Source organism: Hemicordylus capensis, chromosome 3 (assembly GCF_027244095.1).
Source record: "Hemicordylus capensis ecotype Gifberg chromosome 3, rHemCap1.1.pri, whole genome shotgun sequence".
NCBI classification, from domain to species: Eukaryota; Metazoa; Chordata; class Lepidosauria; order Squamata; family Cordylidae; genus Hemicordylus; species Hemicordylus capensis.
The window spans coordinates 121,075,369-121,094,794 of record NC_069659.1 but is presented as its reverse complement, the minus strand read 5'-3'; the positions used below and the strand labels follow the sequence as shown (position 1 = coordinate 121,094,794).

General features: G+C 40.9%; 1 long non-coding RNA gene across 2 annotated transcripts in view; it reads right to left on the bottom strand.

Moving 5' to 3' along the window:
* Positions 1-17,192, bottom strand: part of LOC128351825 (uncharacterized) — a 110,696-nt gene extending 93,504 nt beyond the window's left edge. For both annotated transcript variants that reach the window (XR_008320062.1, XR_008320063.1), the window contains exon 1: positions 17,057-17,192. This is a non-coding gene — a long non-coding RNA (uncharacterized LOC128351825). The remainder of the gene's footprint in view (positions 1-17,056) is intronic.
* Between the last annotated feature and the right edge of the window lie 2,234 nt (positions 17,193-19,426).

The window sequence follows — 19,426 nt, the reverse complement described above, 5'->3', positions numbered from 1 at the left end:
TGAGGGGAATATCTTACACATGTCTCCCATTCAAATGCAAACCAGGGTAGACCCAGCTTATCAGAGGCGACAATTCACGCTAGCTACCACAAGACCATTCTTTGGTACAGATACTCATTCTGAGTAGCAGTTCTCACATCTTAATTTTGAAGTGATAAAATTCACACACCATTATTTTTACCATCTCATTTTTACATTTGCCACCATACGTCTCCACCAGATTTTGCAGACCATAGACCAAGGCAGAGTACAGGCAAAATCTTGGAGATTCTGGCATGCTGCCAGCCTCTTCTATATCTGGCATCATTTTACACTGACAAGCAGAATTATTAAATATTGAAGTATTAAATACACCACCAGATTATCCAACTTCTTAACCACCTCTCCCATTCCAAACCACTTTCTCTACTTTCCTTTTTCTAGTATCTTTTTAATTGCTAATATGTATATTACATTCTAATTCATTTTGCAATAGGATCACATCTGCCCACACACATCTATTTCAGAGTGCATGACTACAGATTCATAACGTGTGTACATGAAGTTAGGGGCGTAGCAAGGTTGGACTGGGCCCAGAGACAAGATTTTAAAATGGGCCCCCCTCACTGAAGCTCAGCTCATGAAGTAAAGAAATCTTAAATGAGGCTGAATAGTGGCAACAAAAAGCACAGTAAAACTTTATATATATATATATATATATATATATATATACACACACACACACATACACACACACACACACACACGTCACAATAGAACGTTGTCCTAAATTATTATTTTTTTAAAGTTTTGTAAATTGTGGACAATGCAAGTCCTTTAATGGTACTAGAGAAAGACATGCTGTTTTGGTAGCTCCAGGTCTTAACACTCTCATCAATTTCGGAGGATAAATACAACTGAAGGAAGCCCGGGCAGGTGCACAGCTGGGGAAGTCAGTCATGTTACTTGCCTCTGGGGGGCTTCCCAAAGCAGTGGGCCCCCAGACAACTGTTTCCCCTTGCCCTATTATAGTTACGCCCCTGCATGCGGTGATTTAAATAGTATAACAATTTAAGATATGTGCACTCTCACAGTGCAATCCTATGCAAGTTTACTCAGAAGTAAGTCACACTGTGTCCAGTGGGACTTAATCCCTAGTAAGTGTATTTAGGATTGAACTTTGAATTTCATGTAAAGTGGCCTTTAGTGATGTTCAGAAACTGTACAATTATACACACACACACACACACACACACACACACACACACACTCCTTGTTTGTTCAGTGTTAATGTTTCCCAAGTGACCGAGCTTAACAGGGAGAACTACTTGTGACTCCAGATTGTGATCACTAAACTGAAATGTCTGTTAGTTTTCTAATTTATAAGAATGCCAAAACAGACCAAAGGTAATAGAAAGGAAAACATTATCTGCAGACTTTTAAAATGATCGGGGGCGGGGGGCAGCCAGGGCCTAAGCGTTAGCTCTTCCCTGTTTCTGCCTTGTCCCAGTTTCTCCCAGCTGCTATAAAGTAATCCTTGGTGTATCACCTGAATGACACCTATGTTGAAGATAAAATGGTGTTTTCTTTGCACTCTCTATGCTCTGTTTTTAATCTGTATCTCGTTCCTTCTAAAAATGTGCTGCATTTCTCAGATTTGATTGCACAGCGAAACTGAAATGAAATCAGAAATACAATACCCACTTAAGATTTAGGGTCTGTCATATTTCTTATTTATTGCAACTCCGATATGTAAAGTGCTCACAAACTCATCAATCCTATCAGTGACCTGTGAATGAATATACTTTAGGAACATATTCTTGATACCATTGTATTAATTGAAACAAAGTGCAAACCCAAATAATTTGGAAAATACTTGATCAAAACTACATTTTTAACACTCATCTTTCCCTTCAAACTCATGCAAATAACCCACTAAACAACACAAGTAATCCATTAGAATTCTGTCACCTAGGCAATCAAGAGTCTAGTTTTCATATGCAGCAGATGGACTTGTGAAGTATATTACTAGACTGCATGTGACTCTATTGCCAAGTATATTTGAAGCATGGTAGTGACCACTGTTCATGACTAGTGGCGTACCCAGGTTGTTTGGGAGTCAGGGTCTCCCCCCATCACAATGGGGGGGGTGAGGAGAAAGTCCCCCCCATTTTGCAGTGTAAAAAAACCCCCACCACTGCATGGCAGCGGCACTAGCTGCAGGGGGGGAGGGGCGAGAGTTCCACCTTACCGAGATCTTTACCCAAGAGAGGGTGGGATGGAACATAGTGCAAGGAGGGTTGCGGGGGTGAGGAGTGGAGTGTTTCCCCTTTTACCATCTGGGATGGGAGGCAGTGACCACCTTCCAGCTCTGCTCCCTCCTCCCAAGTGAATGGACGGCCTCTCGCCTCTCTGCTGAGCAGGTCATTTCCAGCCTTCCTCCATTTGGAGGAAGAAGAGAGGCCCGTGTAATAGATGACCTATTACATGGATTATGTAGCTGATAGATAGGATAGATCTTTCCTATCCCAAATGTATTTTACCAATAAACTAAAGTAACTTAGACTCTACAGTGATCTCCATGTGTGTTCTTGAAATAGCAGCAACAACCAAACTCTGCAATCTGGAGTGGTAGCTTCCTTGGAGTTGGCTAAGATAATCACAAACCCCAACAAGTAGCATTCTGTGACATATTTGCGGAGCACTTGGGGGGTAAAGTCGCTTGCATTTGCCATGCGTTGGATTCTATGGCTGATGCAGGGTCATTGAGAGAGGTGTCCAGAGTAACACCTGGTCTTGTTTTCCTGGAGGAGTTTCAATTATTGGTCCCTGAGGATGTGGACAAGGTGTTTAGTCAAGTTCGGCTGACCATATACATGCTTGACCCTTGCCATTCATGGCTTATTAAATCTAGTAGGGAGGGGATTTTTAGCTGGGTCCAGCAGGTTCTAAATGCCTCATTGAGAGAGGGAGTAATCCCAGCTCCATTGAAGGAAGCTATTATTTGACTACTCTTAAAAAAACCCAGTCTGGACCCAGGGGATATATGAATGAATATCTTTATTGTGGTACTTGATCAAATTTCAGAATTATAGTACAGAGTTTACATTCGGTGTATTTGGTACAGTCTGTCAAACGTCATGGTCTCATTTAGATAAAAGAAGTTTGCCCAAACCATGGGCACATCTTTACCTAGCTGATAGGGGAACCTTCACCACTGCCTGACAAATCTTGTGAGCAATGGCACAAAATTTAGCAACACAAGAGGTAACATACAAAGAAGCTCTTCTTATAATCAGTCAGAAAAACTTCTTGTGGGTCTGCAGGGAAAGCAGGCTTAGCCTGCTCTCCCCACAGATGAGCAACTTCCAAGCCCTGGGCGGCCGGATCACACAATGGATCATACAACTGCCGGCTTCGTCATGGAGCCAGTGGAGGCTGCGGGGACTGGGGGCCGCCCAGCCCCTGGAAGTTCCAGGATGCCCCGCATGAGCATGTGGAGCATTCTGGAGAGCCCTCCGAGGCTGGCAGGCTGGCTACAGCCTCCCGGTCGGGGATCTACTCATGTGTTGCCCTGCACAGCGGCAGCACACAAGCAAAAAATGAGGTTAACAGAACACTCGCTCTGTTAACCTCATTTAAAGGGAGGGGGAATTAGGTGGGCTAGCCGCCTTGGAACCACTAGGCTTGCCCACCAGCCTGGTGGTTCCGACAATCAGTAGAAAGCGGGCTAGGTTCCATTAGCCCGCTTTCTACTGATTGCAGGAATAGCTTCATAGTCTTATCTGCAAGAAGATAGGTTACGTACAAATCCATTGGTCTTCCCTGTAAGTTCTCTAAAGGGTAAAATCAATTTGCTACACAGAATGCTATAAAATTTATAATAGAGTAGAATATGGGCCAAATTTTCAACTTCATTTGATCCACAAAAACACATATGTAGGTGATAGGGTATCTTTGTATATCTCCCCTCCAAACAAGCTGATGGAAACACATTATAACAAACTAAGGTACAGGCTCTCTGATGGGTTGGACATGTCAGATTATAAAAATAACTTGCCGGAGCTAAAATTGATGTGGTCCACTAGTTCTTGATACAGCTAGGGAGTTTACTTCTCTCCTCTTTTGATTTGATATCTTGAATATGTTGTTCTAAGATTATTCTATTAGCTTGATCAAACTCCACAGCAATTAAAGATTCAGAGGAGAGTCTTTAGGTATGAAGTTTTCCCATTAACTTTGATAACCACTTAGAATGGGTCTGATTCTCCAAAACAAGGGGAGCCAATCCACTTGGTTGAAATTCTAGCTTTAGCCAGTACTTAACACACTCTGGTCTCTACCTTTTTCACCCCAGCCTCCAGCCTTAAGGCCAAGTTGGATATACCTTTTGGCATCTGAAGAGCCTCTCTTAGAATTTGGTTTGAATAACCTCAGTGGGAGTAAAGTTTGAATATGGGCCCAGTTGAACTCCAAAGAGCAACTGGGCCATTGACTTGGCTTGAAACATCTTAATAGCTGCTAGGACCAGAGGATGTAAACAACTATAGGTCTGAGGCAAATATTCCTTTCCTGGGCAAGTTGCTCGAGCATGTAGTGGTTGACCAGTTTCAGACACTCTTGGAGGAAACAGACTATCTAGATCCTTTTTAATCGGGCTTCAGGCCTGTCTTTGGAACAGAAACTACTTTGGTCACCCTGCGGGATGACCTGTGCACATCTATCTATCAGCTACATAATCCATGTATCCCACTAGTTTGGGATTGCTGCTTGCTGGAATCTCCAATATGTAGTGCGCAGTACCCTTTAGGTATCTTCCCGGACTTTTGACTGCAATCCAATCATTATTGGTTGGTGCATTTACTTTTTTGCTCAGGATTTTCACTGCTGAAGCACCATCTGGCCTTGTCACTGTGGCTATATATATACAGAAGCTTTCCAATTGCTTTTCTGTATTGATTGTTGGCTGGTAAAAGCTCACTGACTCCATCTTTCTTCTAGAAATTTGCATCCATTGGTGTACTGACTTCATTGGCATCTGTCAGTCCCAGGCATTCTAGAAGATCCTTTATCTTCTGCTTCTGGTTGAGAAGAAATGTTCCATCCCCTTCTCTTTCTTTATGGATGCCAAGGTAACAGGAGATGCCTCCGAGTTCCTTCACCTCTATTACCTCATTTAGGTGCTGTACAATCTCATTGCTGTATTGTTTTTCTTCATATGCCATAATCAAGTCATCTACGTTTGTCAGGATGTCTCTGAATCTTGAATATAGGCAGGGGTCAGCGTTTCCTTGCGTGAACCCCTCCTTAAGTAGCAGTTGATTCCATTTCTCATTCCATGCTCTGGCTGCTTGCTTTAAGCCATAGATGCTCTTTTTTAGTTTGCACACAAGCCCCTTCTTTCCAGGTACCTCAAAGCCTGGTAGCTGTTACATGTAGATGTCTTCCTCAATTTCCCCATGAAGGAAGGCAGTTGTTACATCCAAGTAGTCAACTTGCATCTTTCTGGCTGCTGCCATGCTGAGTAGTGTCCGAATTGAAGTGTATTTCACAGCTGGTGCAAAGGTCTCATTGTAGTCCTCACCATAGATTTGAGAGTATCCTTTAGCTACTAGTCTGGCCTTGCAGCGCTGTACATCCCTTTCTGCATCCTGCTTGTCTTTGAAGATCCACTTGCACCCTACAGTCTTTCTTCCAGCAGGCAGTTCCACAAGTCTCCAAGTCTCATTTTTGTGCAGAAAATCAATTTCTTCTAATGCTGATTTTCTCCATTTCTCAGCTTTATCAGCTGGCATCTTTTCTATATCTCACCATGTGGTTGTTTCTTGTCTTGAGTGAGAGTCTTTTGGGTGGAACCCCTTTGTTGGACCTCTGTGAGTGCCTCAGTTCTGGCTCAGGCTGTGCAGCCCCTTCTAAATCTGTCGTAGATTCTTTGAGTTCACTGTCTGGCTCTAGCTTCATAAGGGAATACTCACATGGTTCCTCTTTCACCTGGATCTCTGGCACAAGTTCTGGTACATCACCTCTAGTTGGCCCTTGTCTCTCATCAAACTACACCACATTGCAAATTCTGACCTTTCCACTTGCAGGATCAAGGACTCTGTATCCCTTTTGGCCAGGCGCATATCCAACCAATACTCCCAAATCACATCTGCAAAAGAATTTGATTCTCTTTGCCTTTGGGACATATGCATAAGCCTTTCATCCAAAAATTCTGATATGGTTTAGAGAGGGTCTGTGCCCATGCCATAGTTCAAATGGTGTCTTGTCTATTGCTTTGGATAGCAATCTGTTTTGCAAGTAATTTGTAATCATCACTGTTTCTCCCCAGAATGTATTTGCTAAGCCAGCATCATGTAACATGCATCTGTTCATTTCTAGTAGACAGTTATTTTTCCTCTCCGCCACACCATTCAGTTCTGGTGTGTATGTGGGGGGTAGGTTCATGTGAAATCCCATGTTCCTTTAGGAATCTTTTTATGTTATTTGACATGTATTCACCTCCATTGTTTTCAATTACAGTTCAATTACAGTTTCCAATTCAAGTTTATCATGTGAAAATTCCAATGCCATCTTCACATGATTATAACTCTGTGGCAAAGATCTCAGAATCAAGCCAATCATCCAAAGTAGATCCATGTTGTTTGAGTAATCTGTGAGTCTCCTGCATTTCATTTATATGGGTTGAAAGATCCTCTCCTTCTTCCAGTTGCATTTCACAAATCCTTTGAATTAAAAGGAGAGCAGTGTTGGTCGATACTCTGCCATACAGCTTTTTGAGCTTTTTCAACACCGCTGAGGCAATTTTAGTCTCCTTGAAATGCATTAGTAAGTCATCACTTACATTTAGGAGAATAAAGCCATATGCTCAGTTATTCTGTAAATCTCATTCCTTTTGAGAAGCCACCCCATCTGTTGGTCGTGGTTCTGTGAGAGCTCCATTAAGTCTTTTTGCCATCAGAAGGGCTTCCATTTTCATGACTCATTGATTGTAATTCCTTCCATTTAGCTTGGAGATGGCAGCGCTGCACACCTCTGGATCCATGCTGTCTTACTAATTCGTTCAGCTGCATTTTAAAAGGAAAAACTCTGCTGCAGACTCTTGGGCTGCTGGGCCCATAACACTGTTGGCGTTTGTGACTATTTTAGCAAATTCCAAGGAAGCGACCACTCCAGTTACACACTGCAGAGTTTAGCTGTTGTAGCCATTTCAAGAACTTGCCTGGAGATCATTGTAGAAGAGTCTAAGTTACTTAACTAGTTTATTGGTGAAATACATTTGGGATGGGAAAGACCTATCCTATCTATCAGCTACATAATGAATAGGTAGGAAGAGAGAGAGATGTTTTCATCTTCTCTATAGGAGGAAAGGAAGAGGACTGACTCACTACAGGAAGTACCTGAGGAGTCACAGCAGGGGTCATATAGCAGAGGGAAGCAGGGACAGGTAAGGAGACCCTCACTAGCTACCTCTACTCCTAATGCCCCTAGTGGCCATTAGGATAGATGGTGCAAAAGGTTGATGCACTGGAACTCCATTTCCTACACTACTGAGGGATCTAATACATTTTGCCCGGGGCTAGATTTCAAAAGGCCCCACACCACCCAGAAAAGCTCCGCTGAATGACACTGAGAAAATGCAATGGTGGACGGGAAATAATTTTTCTTCTATTCCATTATTGCCACTGAATAGGCTTGATAATGAGCTCTAACCGGTGTTTACTCACTCGCCCCATGTTTTCCTACACTTTCCTACACTTTCCAGCTGTCTCCCAGCTTGCTTCATCACCCTCAGCTCAGGTGTATACCAGGGCACTGCACAGGCTCTGCTTTGCAGGATAGGGCACTTGGGAGTGATCATGTCAACTACCCGAGTCATCTCTCAATTCCAGAGAGCAACTGGAGCTTCGATAGGAGTGCCAGCCATACCAGCTGGAAAATCCCCCCAAGCCCTCAGGAATCCACCGGAGTCCTTTACTCTCCTGTGGCAGACCTTTTTCTTAGGTCCCCCACCCTAACAGAGAAGTGTAGCCACTAAGACTCTAAACCTCAGAAGGAAGTGATCTGACCATGACAGGGGCATAAATGACATAGCCCCACTTTCAAATCACCATCCTCCTGTCCAGTAGGAAAAAAAAAACAGATCCAGAGGGTGCCCCAGTTCATGTGTTGGACCAACATATATTGGGTCAGCCCCATGGTTGTCATGGGGGCCATGAACTCCTGAGCTGCCTCATGAAGTCCTGAGCTGCCCCAACAACAAAATTATTGTTCTGCCTCACCCAGAACAATAATTTTGGGAGCCCTCAATACCCAGTCTGATACAATCTCCATGAGCTCAGGCAGAGAGACAACTGGGCAGCGGGGTGGGTGGTACACCAACAGAATCCCCACTCTGTCCCAAGAGCCTAATGCCAGGTACAAACACTCCAAACGAGCACTCACTTAGACAGGGGGCCTTGAGAGAAAAATAAAGCTTTTATAAATTACAGCGAGCCCCCCTTCCCTGGCCCTCCAAATTATGCTGATGCTGCACTAAATACCCAGATAGACACATCTTGGAAAGACTAATCTTTCCCTGCTCCCCCACCTAGGTCTCTGTAATACAAACCAGGCTGGCCCCTTCCTCCACAATTAAATCATGGATGGTAGAGATTTTATTCCGGACGGACCTGTCATTAGTTGCTACTGGGCCTATGTTCATTGGACTCAACATGCATTGTATCGGGCATTGTATTTATATAACATTTTCCAACAAAAGTTTCCAAAGTGGTTTACATAGAAAAATAAATAAAATAATAAGATGATTACAATAATAAATAATAATAAAAACTTTATTTGTTAGCCACTCCATAACAAATTGTTCTCTGGGTGGCTCACAACAGAGGATTCTGCTGTCCACAACAACAACCAGCACCAAGTTCTATGCAATGAGTTCCATGTAGCCCAAAGAGTTTGTGTTTTTCAGACATTTACCATGTTGCAGGGCAAACCAAAGGACTTCAAAAGCAGTTTATGGTGTAGTATGGGAGCAGGATTTGTTGTACAAAAATTCCACTAGACATGCTTACGTAGCATGTTTTAAAGTGGTTCTATGGATTTCAGCCACTAATATATGTGCAACAAGGTACATACGAAAATGGCTTAGCAACCCCAGAAGATGAAATCTCAATTTTGCATCCACTGATCTGGGAATCAATACATTTTAGATTCCAGATTTTCAATAATGTGAGGTTATAGATGGAACAAGTGTGTTGAGAAAACTGCTTATCTGTATTGATAAGCTGTTTTTATCTAAAGTCATTTGTCTGTGCAATGTCACTTGCAATTTCAGTGTTCTGTTTGTTTGTTTCGTCTCCAAGATAAACTTGGCAAATTTATCACTATAATCTTTGATGGATGATATTACCCACACTGCAACTGAAAACATGTAGATCTTAATGTGGGAGATGTTGAGGTAAGTACTGATGGTGCTATTAGTGTGCAGATCAAATAGACCAAAACATGTCAGAAAGTACAATGGAAAAGTTATTGAGAGCATTACGTAAGGTTAGTTATACAGCAATCAAGACTGAGAGAGAAGGGCAAGCAGCTAAAAACAAAAGGGAGAAAAATGTTAAGCATTGACATTAGCAATGTGAAAATAACATGTATGGAATCTAGTTTAAAAGGTGGTTGAATTAAAAGCAGATGGAAAACTATTGGAAATAAAGACGGCTAGAATGCATTTAAGTTTTGAAACACTGGTAAAAGAAATAAGGTCATAAGGAAGGTGTGTGTGTGTGTGTGCGTGCGCGCGCGCGCACACACACACACAAAACACACACTGGAACAAAGAAAAATGGAAAATAAAAGGTAATTCAAAAAGAGGTTAGAAGAGGTCTAGTTTTTCCCCAAACCCTATTAAGAGAACAAATGTTTAATGAATGAATTATATATATATTTGATTTTATTCCGTGTTCCAGAGTCAGGCTAGCAAGATCATCTCCTTATCTGCCTATCTTTTCAACAGCCCTGCCATGTATGCCACTATTACTCCCATTTTGCAGATAAAAGATACAGAAGCCTACCTTAAGCCACCTGGGATTTTTACGCACAGCAGATTTTACCGCAAGTTTACAGGGCAGCTTTACTGAGAACTTCTAGGGTGTTGTTTTTTTACCCCTGATACAAATTGGGCTACACTCTAACGTACAGTGAAAAAACCCAAATTGTGGGTAAACTGCTCCCTGATAACTCTCAGGGACTTCGGGGTAAATCTAGCCAATATGGGAACATACCACCTCCACTCTGGAGGAGATGCGAATTCAAGGGCTTCAAAAGCCCCATGTGAAAAGCTTCCTGGTGATTATGACTGATCTGGTATTTGAATCCACATGCCCCAGGTTAATGTCAATCATATTTAACTATATTGGTGGTATATAAGAGGAAACCACACAATAGTGTTCAGAAGAGTAGATGAGTTATTTACAGTTCAGTCAAAAAGAAGCTTTGTTTCTTTATTCTTTTTATGCTACCGGATAGTGTGGAAAAATGAATTGTACCTGCCAGCTGTACACACGTTTGCATCATAGCAATTGTCATTAATCATGTTAGCGCCATCACTGTGTGGAGTACATGCTTGTGCTGCTGGCACACATAATAACCACAGTCCAACACACTTAAACCCATTGATCTCACTGCGCTTAAACCCACTTCATAAATGGCAATGGATTATGGCCAATGTGGTCTTGTATACAGGCATAGTGATTTTGTTCCTATGTTCCAATCATTCATCAGTTGACTTTTGCAAATAACAGGAGCAACATAACATCAGACCTATGATGTCATATGAGATCATACATCTCTGAACTGGAAAATTGTGATTTTCTAGTTTATGGTATTAGAACTGTAATCTTGGACGAGTTTGCATTTCAAATACTAAGATATGGATAAACATGTAAGCAGTGATTTGTGGAAGCAAGTCAGGAGCTGAACATGGGAAATAACTCAGAAAAGCTTGAAGACACAAGACTCTTTTTGGGGTCTCAATTGGTTCTTTGCCCATAACGACAAAAAACAAAAGGATTGTGATTCCTTAAGCTAGGGGCTTTTCGGGGCTTTTCCCAAGATTGGTTTATTGCATTTCTTTTTCAGCGCCTGCCGTACTTACAGATGGATTCTCATGCAGGATCCAGATGCCTGCCTTGGCTTCCGCAGAACCCCATTCTCCCTCCCTGAGAGTTTTGGCACTCCAGCCAGATGCTAAGCACTGCTCTTGTGCTATTTTTATAGCACCACCTGCTGGCCAGCACTTACTTTCTCATCTCTTTTCAACAATAAGCCAACATATGGAAAAGTTGAAGGAATGCTCTATTGTGGAACAAGATTTGGAGATTTTCGCTTCAGTATTATAAGTAATAATCAGAGGAAGTTATGGGTGCTTTGAGACAAATTAAACATTATTATAACTCTCGACTTCTTAAAAAATGAAAAGCAATATCGGAAGGCTTTTGTTTTAAGTAAATGACTAGTGGGAAGAATGGTATACTTAATCCTGCTTTGCCCTACATACTTCCAGATGAGTTGTTTACCCTCAAAATTGCAACTGGAACACTGTGGGGTAAGGAAAAGCATATTGGAAGGCAGGTTTGAATAGAAAAATTGTGATATGGAAAAGGGTGATGTACTTTTTCTCCTTAACGCCATTCATCCTTGAAACAGCAGGCTCCCAAGGCTGCTTTTCATTAAGCTAAATTGTGCCCAAGCAATATAATTCTGTAAATGCTCCATTGCTGACAAGGGCTTCTTCATTCAATTCAGCAGAGAGACAACTCCACAAGTAGCAGTACTGAGTACACATCTAAAGAGAATGGCAATGGGAGGGGCAGCTTAATTTGAGGCAATTCTTGCACTTTAGCCTTCATTCAAGGAAAAAAACCAACTTGCTAGAAAGATATTTTACCTTTGCAACCTCTTCACCCCTCTCTCACAAGGGGCCGGTTCAAATGATGTGGTTGGCAGCACTCAAAAAGAAGGGGGCATGCTGAAAGTGTATCCATCAGGACATCCTCCGTGGATATTCAGATGCCCTCCTGGCACTTCCCTTGATTGTGTGTTGGGGGCTATTCAACCAAATGACCCCTAAACAGGCTTGAAACTAGTGCTTGAAACATTTCCCTAATGGTCCTTATTGCACCTTATTTTTATACAGTCCATTTTAAAAGAGCAGATATGGCCTACAAGACCATATTATGCATTTATATGCATATTGTTCTTTTCTACCTCCAAAAATATTTTCACTAGAAAGAAAAATATTTTTCAAACTAAATATAGGATTGACTGAAGTTGTTTCATACACACAATCCTGCCTTTAAAAAAAATTAAACCAAACTCTGTTCATAAGTTTTCTTGTTCTGGACAGCAATCTTAAAATATGAACATAGGAAGCTGTCATATACTTAGTCAGACCATTGGTCTATCTAGCTCCTCATTGTTCACACAGGCAGGCAGCAGATTCTCCAAGGTTGCAGGTAAGAGTGTGTCTCAGCCCTATCTTGGAGATGCCGGGGGGGAACTTAGAACCTTCTGCATGCAAGCATGTAGATGCTCTTCCCAGAGAAGCCCCATCCCTTAAAGGGAATATTTTACAGTGCTCACATGTCTTCCATTCAAATGCAGACCAGGGTGGGCCCTGCTTAGCCAAGGGGACAATTCAGCCTACTACAGACAATCAATTGCAATTCTGGTTGATTGTTTTAAATATAACATTAATGTCTAATATAGTGATGATAGCACAATTAATATGCAAAAATTGCTTTAACAATATTTTAAACTATGGGGCATTTTCACCAAACTAGTTCAATTTATATTACAGTAAAGGGCGAGCTGGCATGCCTTGGCTTCTGAGAGCAGCCATTTTCACCTCAGACCCCAGGTGTACTTAAGTCAGAAAAAGACACCTTTGTCTGTTCACTCCTCAAATGTGAATGAACACTGGCACCTTTCAGAGGCCTTCAACTGGTACAATCAGAATGCAGAGGGGAAATGGACATAGTAAAGGGAAAGCGCAAAAACATTATCTCAGGAACACGCTATGTGGTGCAATTAAATGAAATCTTTCTTTTTTAATTAAGAACAAAACTCACAGGGGAAACTACAAATTAATTGTTTATATTTTATATCATAACGTTTAAGCCAGACATTAAAGAAAAAGCTGTCAGTGTAGAAAAGGACAGAACAGATTTTGATTACTGTAATTAAATTTTCATCACTTACATTTGTTTTAAGCACCTTCCTGAGCTTGTCTTAACATAGAAACAGTAATATTATGTAGGGGGAAGGTTGATACTTCTTCACAAATATTAAAGATGAGGCACGATCCATGAACTGCAATGGTTAATATAATGAGCTGTGAAGTACTCAGCTCAAATTTCCAACCATTGACCCTCTGGGTGGTCTTAAGCAAGCCACTATCTTTCAGAATTAAATGTAATTGGGAGAGAATAATAATGGCTCACTTTGCAGAATTTTGTTACAGGCATTACTGTAACAAATTAAGGCTATTCTCACGACCAAAATTGGGTTGGCTGGTGGGAAGGCAAGCATCAACCTCGCCACTGCAGCTTGCATGCCCACACAAACAAATACAACAAAGTTTAGAAGAAAAGGTTCCTGCCCTGAAGGGACTACAGTCTAAAATACCGGGGGGGGGGGGCAACAGAGAAGGGAAGGGAAATTAATATAGGGGTAAAACAGAGAAATAATATGCATTTATTTCAATTACACATACATAGTAGGGATGTGCACGAAATACTTAGTGCATATCCCAGGAGGCAGGGAGAGATATCTTTAAAAGGAGGCAGGCAGATTGTACCTGCTCCTCTGCTGAGCCACCGCCTCCCCTGCACCGCCCCATCATGGTGCTGTCATTCTTTAACTCTAACTTGAAAGCAGTAGCTGTGCTGCTGCCCCCTTTAAACTGCCACACCCCTCGCATGGCTTGCATGTGCTGACACAGGCATTGATGCATGTGCTGACACCATTTGCGTGGTCAGCAACAGCATGCTGACCATGCAAATGGCATCAGCGCATGCGTTGATGCCATTTTTGTGCCAACACTGCATGAGGGCTGCTGGGAGCAGCATCCCATCGGTGTGATGCAGCAGTTTAAAGGGGACAGCAGCACAGCTGTTGCTTTCAAGTTAGATTTAAAGAATGGCAGCGCCACAATGGGCCAGGGTGGGGTGGTGGTGGCTCGATGGAGAATCAAATAAGACCTTCCTGTCTCCTTTTAAAGGTACCCCACACCGAAATGTTTTGGCTTCAGGAGGCCGAATTGTTTTGGCTCCTCTCCAAAGAGGCGCCAAAACGATTCGAGTACATCTCTAATACATGGGCTTGGCTATAGTTGTTATGGAGACCAAAGGGCTGAGGCAAAGGCTTCACAGTAAAGGTGAGTTTTCAGGGAAAACGAGAAGTACCATCAAGAGAGGTACCATCAAGCAAGTATTCTGGGAAGCAGTTCCACAGAAAAGGAAGGTAAGGACAAGAACTTTGTGCTAGGCATGAGGCCCCATAGAACCCAAGTCTATTTATTATCAAGGCAGAAAAGCTGAAATAATTTTCTTTTCCAGTATATCTGTTCAAAATTTGTGTTCCCCTTTCCCTTAGTTGTTTACTTATTGTAAATGAAATTATATTTTCTTGGTCTACCTGTGACTGGGTTAGGGAATACAGAAATGCCTCCCCTTGTGATGATTCATTATGCACATTAAGATGATTCATTCTGCACAGACAATATTCCAGAAAATGTCAGTCTCATTTGCTGGGTTGTAGTGATATGGGTTGTAGTGAATTTGATTTGCTTTGATCTACCATGCGGGTCTTCAACTTGCGGCAAATGGAAACCAAATGGTAATTAACCCACGCTGAAGTAAAATCTGTAATACTACTATCATAGAAGGAAAGCAAAAAAGGGGGAAAGAGAAGCTGTTCTCATCGACTGTTTACATCTATGAAAGAGCTGGCTTAAAAAAATCACTCTGAAAATATATTGAAGGAAACAAGATAGAATATCTGTCGTTGATTCTATGTGGTGAAAAACTGTAAAGGTGGCAACACCCATGAATATCAGTAGCATTCTCAATGAAGTAAAACCATAAAAAATCTTACACTATTTTGTATAGTTGGGAAATATGAGTATTAAGATATGATTTTATGTCACTTTCATTCAAAGAGCTGGTTCAAACATCACATGGAACCATAGTTAAAGCCTGGTTCCACGCAACATCTGCAAGACTCAGGAGCATACCCCTGGCTGAGCGTCTACTTCCAGTTTATGTTAGAATAAACCTAGACTGGTTATGGCAATCTTGTTCAATTTTTATAACGCCTTTCATAATGCATCTCAAAGTGGTTTACAAAAGTTAAAATGCAATAAAACTCCATATAAGTTGCATTTTAAACTTTAAAATCAGTTAAATATTAAAAACCATAATTTTTTACAATTAAGAGATTCACAAGAAGTCTGCAAAGACTTTATTGAATTTGGACGAACAGCAGCAAAGATGGTAATTACATTCCCATTCCCTTACTGGAAAACTGAGGCACTCCCAGACCTTGATCGCTGGTCAAGGTCTGGAAATTAGCATTAATAACAGCAGAGACAAGTCTCTTCTGGAATTTCTCATTCTGACACTTTCATTATTTGTCAGTTCCTACTGATCAGTTATGCCACTGGTTAATCACCAGTGATGTCTGTCATATTACAAATGGTCATTATATGTTTTGAAAAAATGTTCTTACAATATGGTAACCATGTATTATTATGTACATATAATTTTATTTTCTGTTATTATGTTTATGAATTGCGTTTCTTTCAGAAAATCTCAAATAAACCATAAACAAACAAATAAATCATAAGTGAGTTGCTTGGTGGAAGAGAAGGTGCATGTGTGAGGAAAATGTGACCTGCCTCTGACTGGTATGTCATTGCTTGAATGTCATTGCTTGCTGTAGCAGGCAGCAGACATCCAGGACCAGTGGCAACAGTGAAGGTCATTTCCAGTCAACTAGAAACCATGTACCCGTGGTTTTTAACCCTTTAAAAAAACGTATATACTGAGGTCAGGTGTCAACTGACATCTCCACGGATCTGCGGAGCCATGGATGTGAGGACCGCGAGCAACGAGGTCCACCTGTACTGTAGCTTACAGTGACACATGAAGGATTGTAATAAAACGTGGATAGCAACGATAGTAGATGAAGATCTGACCATTCCTTCATGTCATTGTTTCTACCAAGGAGTCACTTTGATACGAATATGAATATAGCAAATATTTATATACTGCTTTTTAACAAAAGTCCCCAAAGTGGTTTAAATAGATATAAATGCTTATATGTTTGTGCCTTATGTTTCTTATTAATTGTGAGCCCTTGGGGGACTGGGGGCCATTTTATTTATTTATTATTTATTTTTCTATGTAAACCGCTTTGTGAACTTTGGTTGAAGAGTGGTATATACTTTTTTGTAAATTGGCTCCCTGTTCCCAAAGGGCTCATAGTCTAAAAAAAGAAACACGAGATAGACACCAGCAACAGCTACTGGAGGGATGCTGTGCTGGGAATATAGGACCAGTTTCTCTCCAAAGGGGCTCTTTGCTCAGTTAGCAGGGAAACAGTGGGGTGCTTTGGTATATTAATTGATAAGTTAATGGTTTCCTTATCCAACTCATAGCCCCATCCCATGCATGTCTACTCAAAAGTAAGTCCTATTGAGTTTGATGGAATTTACTCCCAGGTATGATTGTAGCCCAACACTTCTGTCAGCTTTTAAAAAATATCTTAGGTCTCTTATTTTATTCTGGATCTTGTGGGCTACTTCTCAAGTTACCCATAGACAAACCTCACTTTTTTCATGGTTTGATTCAATAGACTCTCACGGATCAATTAGAAATTCAGTACCCATACAGATGAACTGGTGTTTCCAAAATAAAAAGCTAGACAAAGTTTAGCATCAATTAGGTGGTCTGAGTCTTTCATTGATCCCAAAAGTTTGTACAATTGACTGGAAAAGAAAAATCTGTACTCAACTTACCATTTTTCGACATAGACATGATATATGTTTAAGCAGATCCTGCTTCTTCTGTGCACTTGAATTGAAAAAAAACCAAAACTCTAATGCCTGTTCAGATTGTAAGCAGAGATTCAGCAAACCTTAGGCCTGCCACAAAAGCTTTATTGAACTGAGAGGTGTGTCCAGAAAGAGGCTGGGTACTGTTCCCCTGGAAATAGCTTTCCCCTAGGAAACTTGCTATTCTTCAATTCAGTTCCATTAATCAGGTAAATGCTTATATTCCTAACTCTGGTTTTCTCTATGTAATATGAAGCAGCGTTCTACTAAGTCAGGCCACTGATGATCTGTCTATATAGTTCAGTAATGTGTGTTCTGAGTAGCTCTAATCTGCTCTGACTGGCACCAACAGTTAGAAGTTTTAGGTAGAACTCTTTCCCAGTTCTGTTACCTGATATGCTTAACTGGGAAGCCAGGAATTTAGTGTGACATATCTACATGCAAAGCACACTATTCTGTCACTATGCTATTCCCACTCTCCAGGGAATGATAATTCATCCTAATGTGTGTTATTCTGGTCAGCAATTGTTAGTTTCAGATGGGCCACTTTGAGGAGCAGACAGTGCCACAATTCTTCATCAGCAAGCACCAACACTCTGGCTACAAGCTAAGCCTGAACTGTGCAGTGCACACTTAAGCTCTATTTATTTTCAAAAGGAATTAACTAGTTACTATGCATTGGATTGTGACTACTATATAAGAGAGAACAGGTATTATGTGTGTGAGTAGAGATTTGAAGGCCTTGGGGAAAACCGAGAGTGGGGGGGAGAGAGGGGTTTTCCCATTGGTTTTTCCCATTCCCCTCCCCCAGGCCTTTATATCTCTAGGTGTGAGGGAACCAAAAAGTTATAACTTACTTTTGTCAGATATTTCAGACGTTTTCCTACTATTTACATTATAATACCATTTATAATGGTATTCTTTATGGTAGTTTTAGATAAGTAATTTAAAATTGGATTTATATTGTTATGGTGGGAGCTCATTTGGCTAAAAAACAGGATACACTTAGGAATCAATAAACATTAATTCAGGAACCTACTTTATCAAGTTTTTGTACTATAGCTGTTGGACTCTCCTTTGCAGACATGCCACTTAAAGGACTCCAAAATAAGGAACACTTTGTATGACCTTAATAAATTGACATATGACATGTGTTAGAACATTAACAGAACTTTATTAAAATATACTCTAATGTGTTAATTGATTTAATATATTTATATACTGCCTTTCTAAGCAATTTGTTTCTAGAATTCATGGGTAGCATCCAGACTAAATCATATCACACAGTCCACAGTGCAAAATGGAGAAATATTTGTTACATGCACTGCAAGGAACTTTCAAAGCATTACAATGCACTTTACACAACCTGCAAAACTCTTCATGATACTTCTGTATTGGACTGCCTTGCAGGAAAGAGAACATGATGACAGTATGAAACCAAAGTTATTCTGAGAATCTTGCTCAGAATAAGCCATGCCTCTACAGGCCTGACTGCTCTGCTCCACAAGGCTTAGCCTCCCTTCCATTGCCTGCAGGGGCCAGGGTAAAGTTTGACTTCAAAAACAAGCTTCATGAGAGTTGCAGGTGGAAGCCTTTTCCTTTGGATGCTACTCTGTTCTCCATCCAGAATTATTCCCAAAACCATCCGTGACTGGAAGCACAGAATAACAGATTTATACCTCAGGTCTTCTGTCTGCTACCTGAATATCCTATAGAAAAAAAAACAAATTTCAGAGCATTGTCATTCACAGAATCATTGGAAGATGAGATGATACATCTTGGGGCTGTACATAATTTGTAGAGTCTTTGGAAGAGGTGTATATAAGAAGTTTCATACATACATACATACATACATACATACGTCACATGGTACATGGTGGTATACGCAGATCATTGATAATATGTATTACAGTACTTTACAGATTCACAGACTCACAGAAATGAAGTTAAAATTGTTTGCATGCTAGTAATTATACAGCTGTAATGTGCAGGATGGGTTTTATCCTCCATGGGGACTACCTTACCTCAGATTTATTCTTCATAGATTTTGTTGGTTTACATAATTTTGGTGTGTGGGTTCCTTTTGCAAAAATTACATAAATTAATTATTAAATGAGCTTGCAGTGAATCTCTCCTGCCATCCTGCAAGTCATATTCCATTTTATAAATGGAAATGTAATACCTTAAAGGTGATCCTTACCTCCCCAGCTCTATGGGCATGAACCACAGAATTATTGAAATTTGAAATGGTTCCATTTGCTGCCCCCTCAGGGAATGTTCCCACTTTGTATAGCCTTCTGTGAAAAAGTGAAGCACTGTAAGGAAGTTCATTTA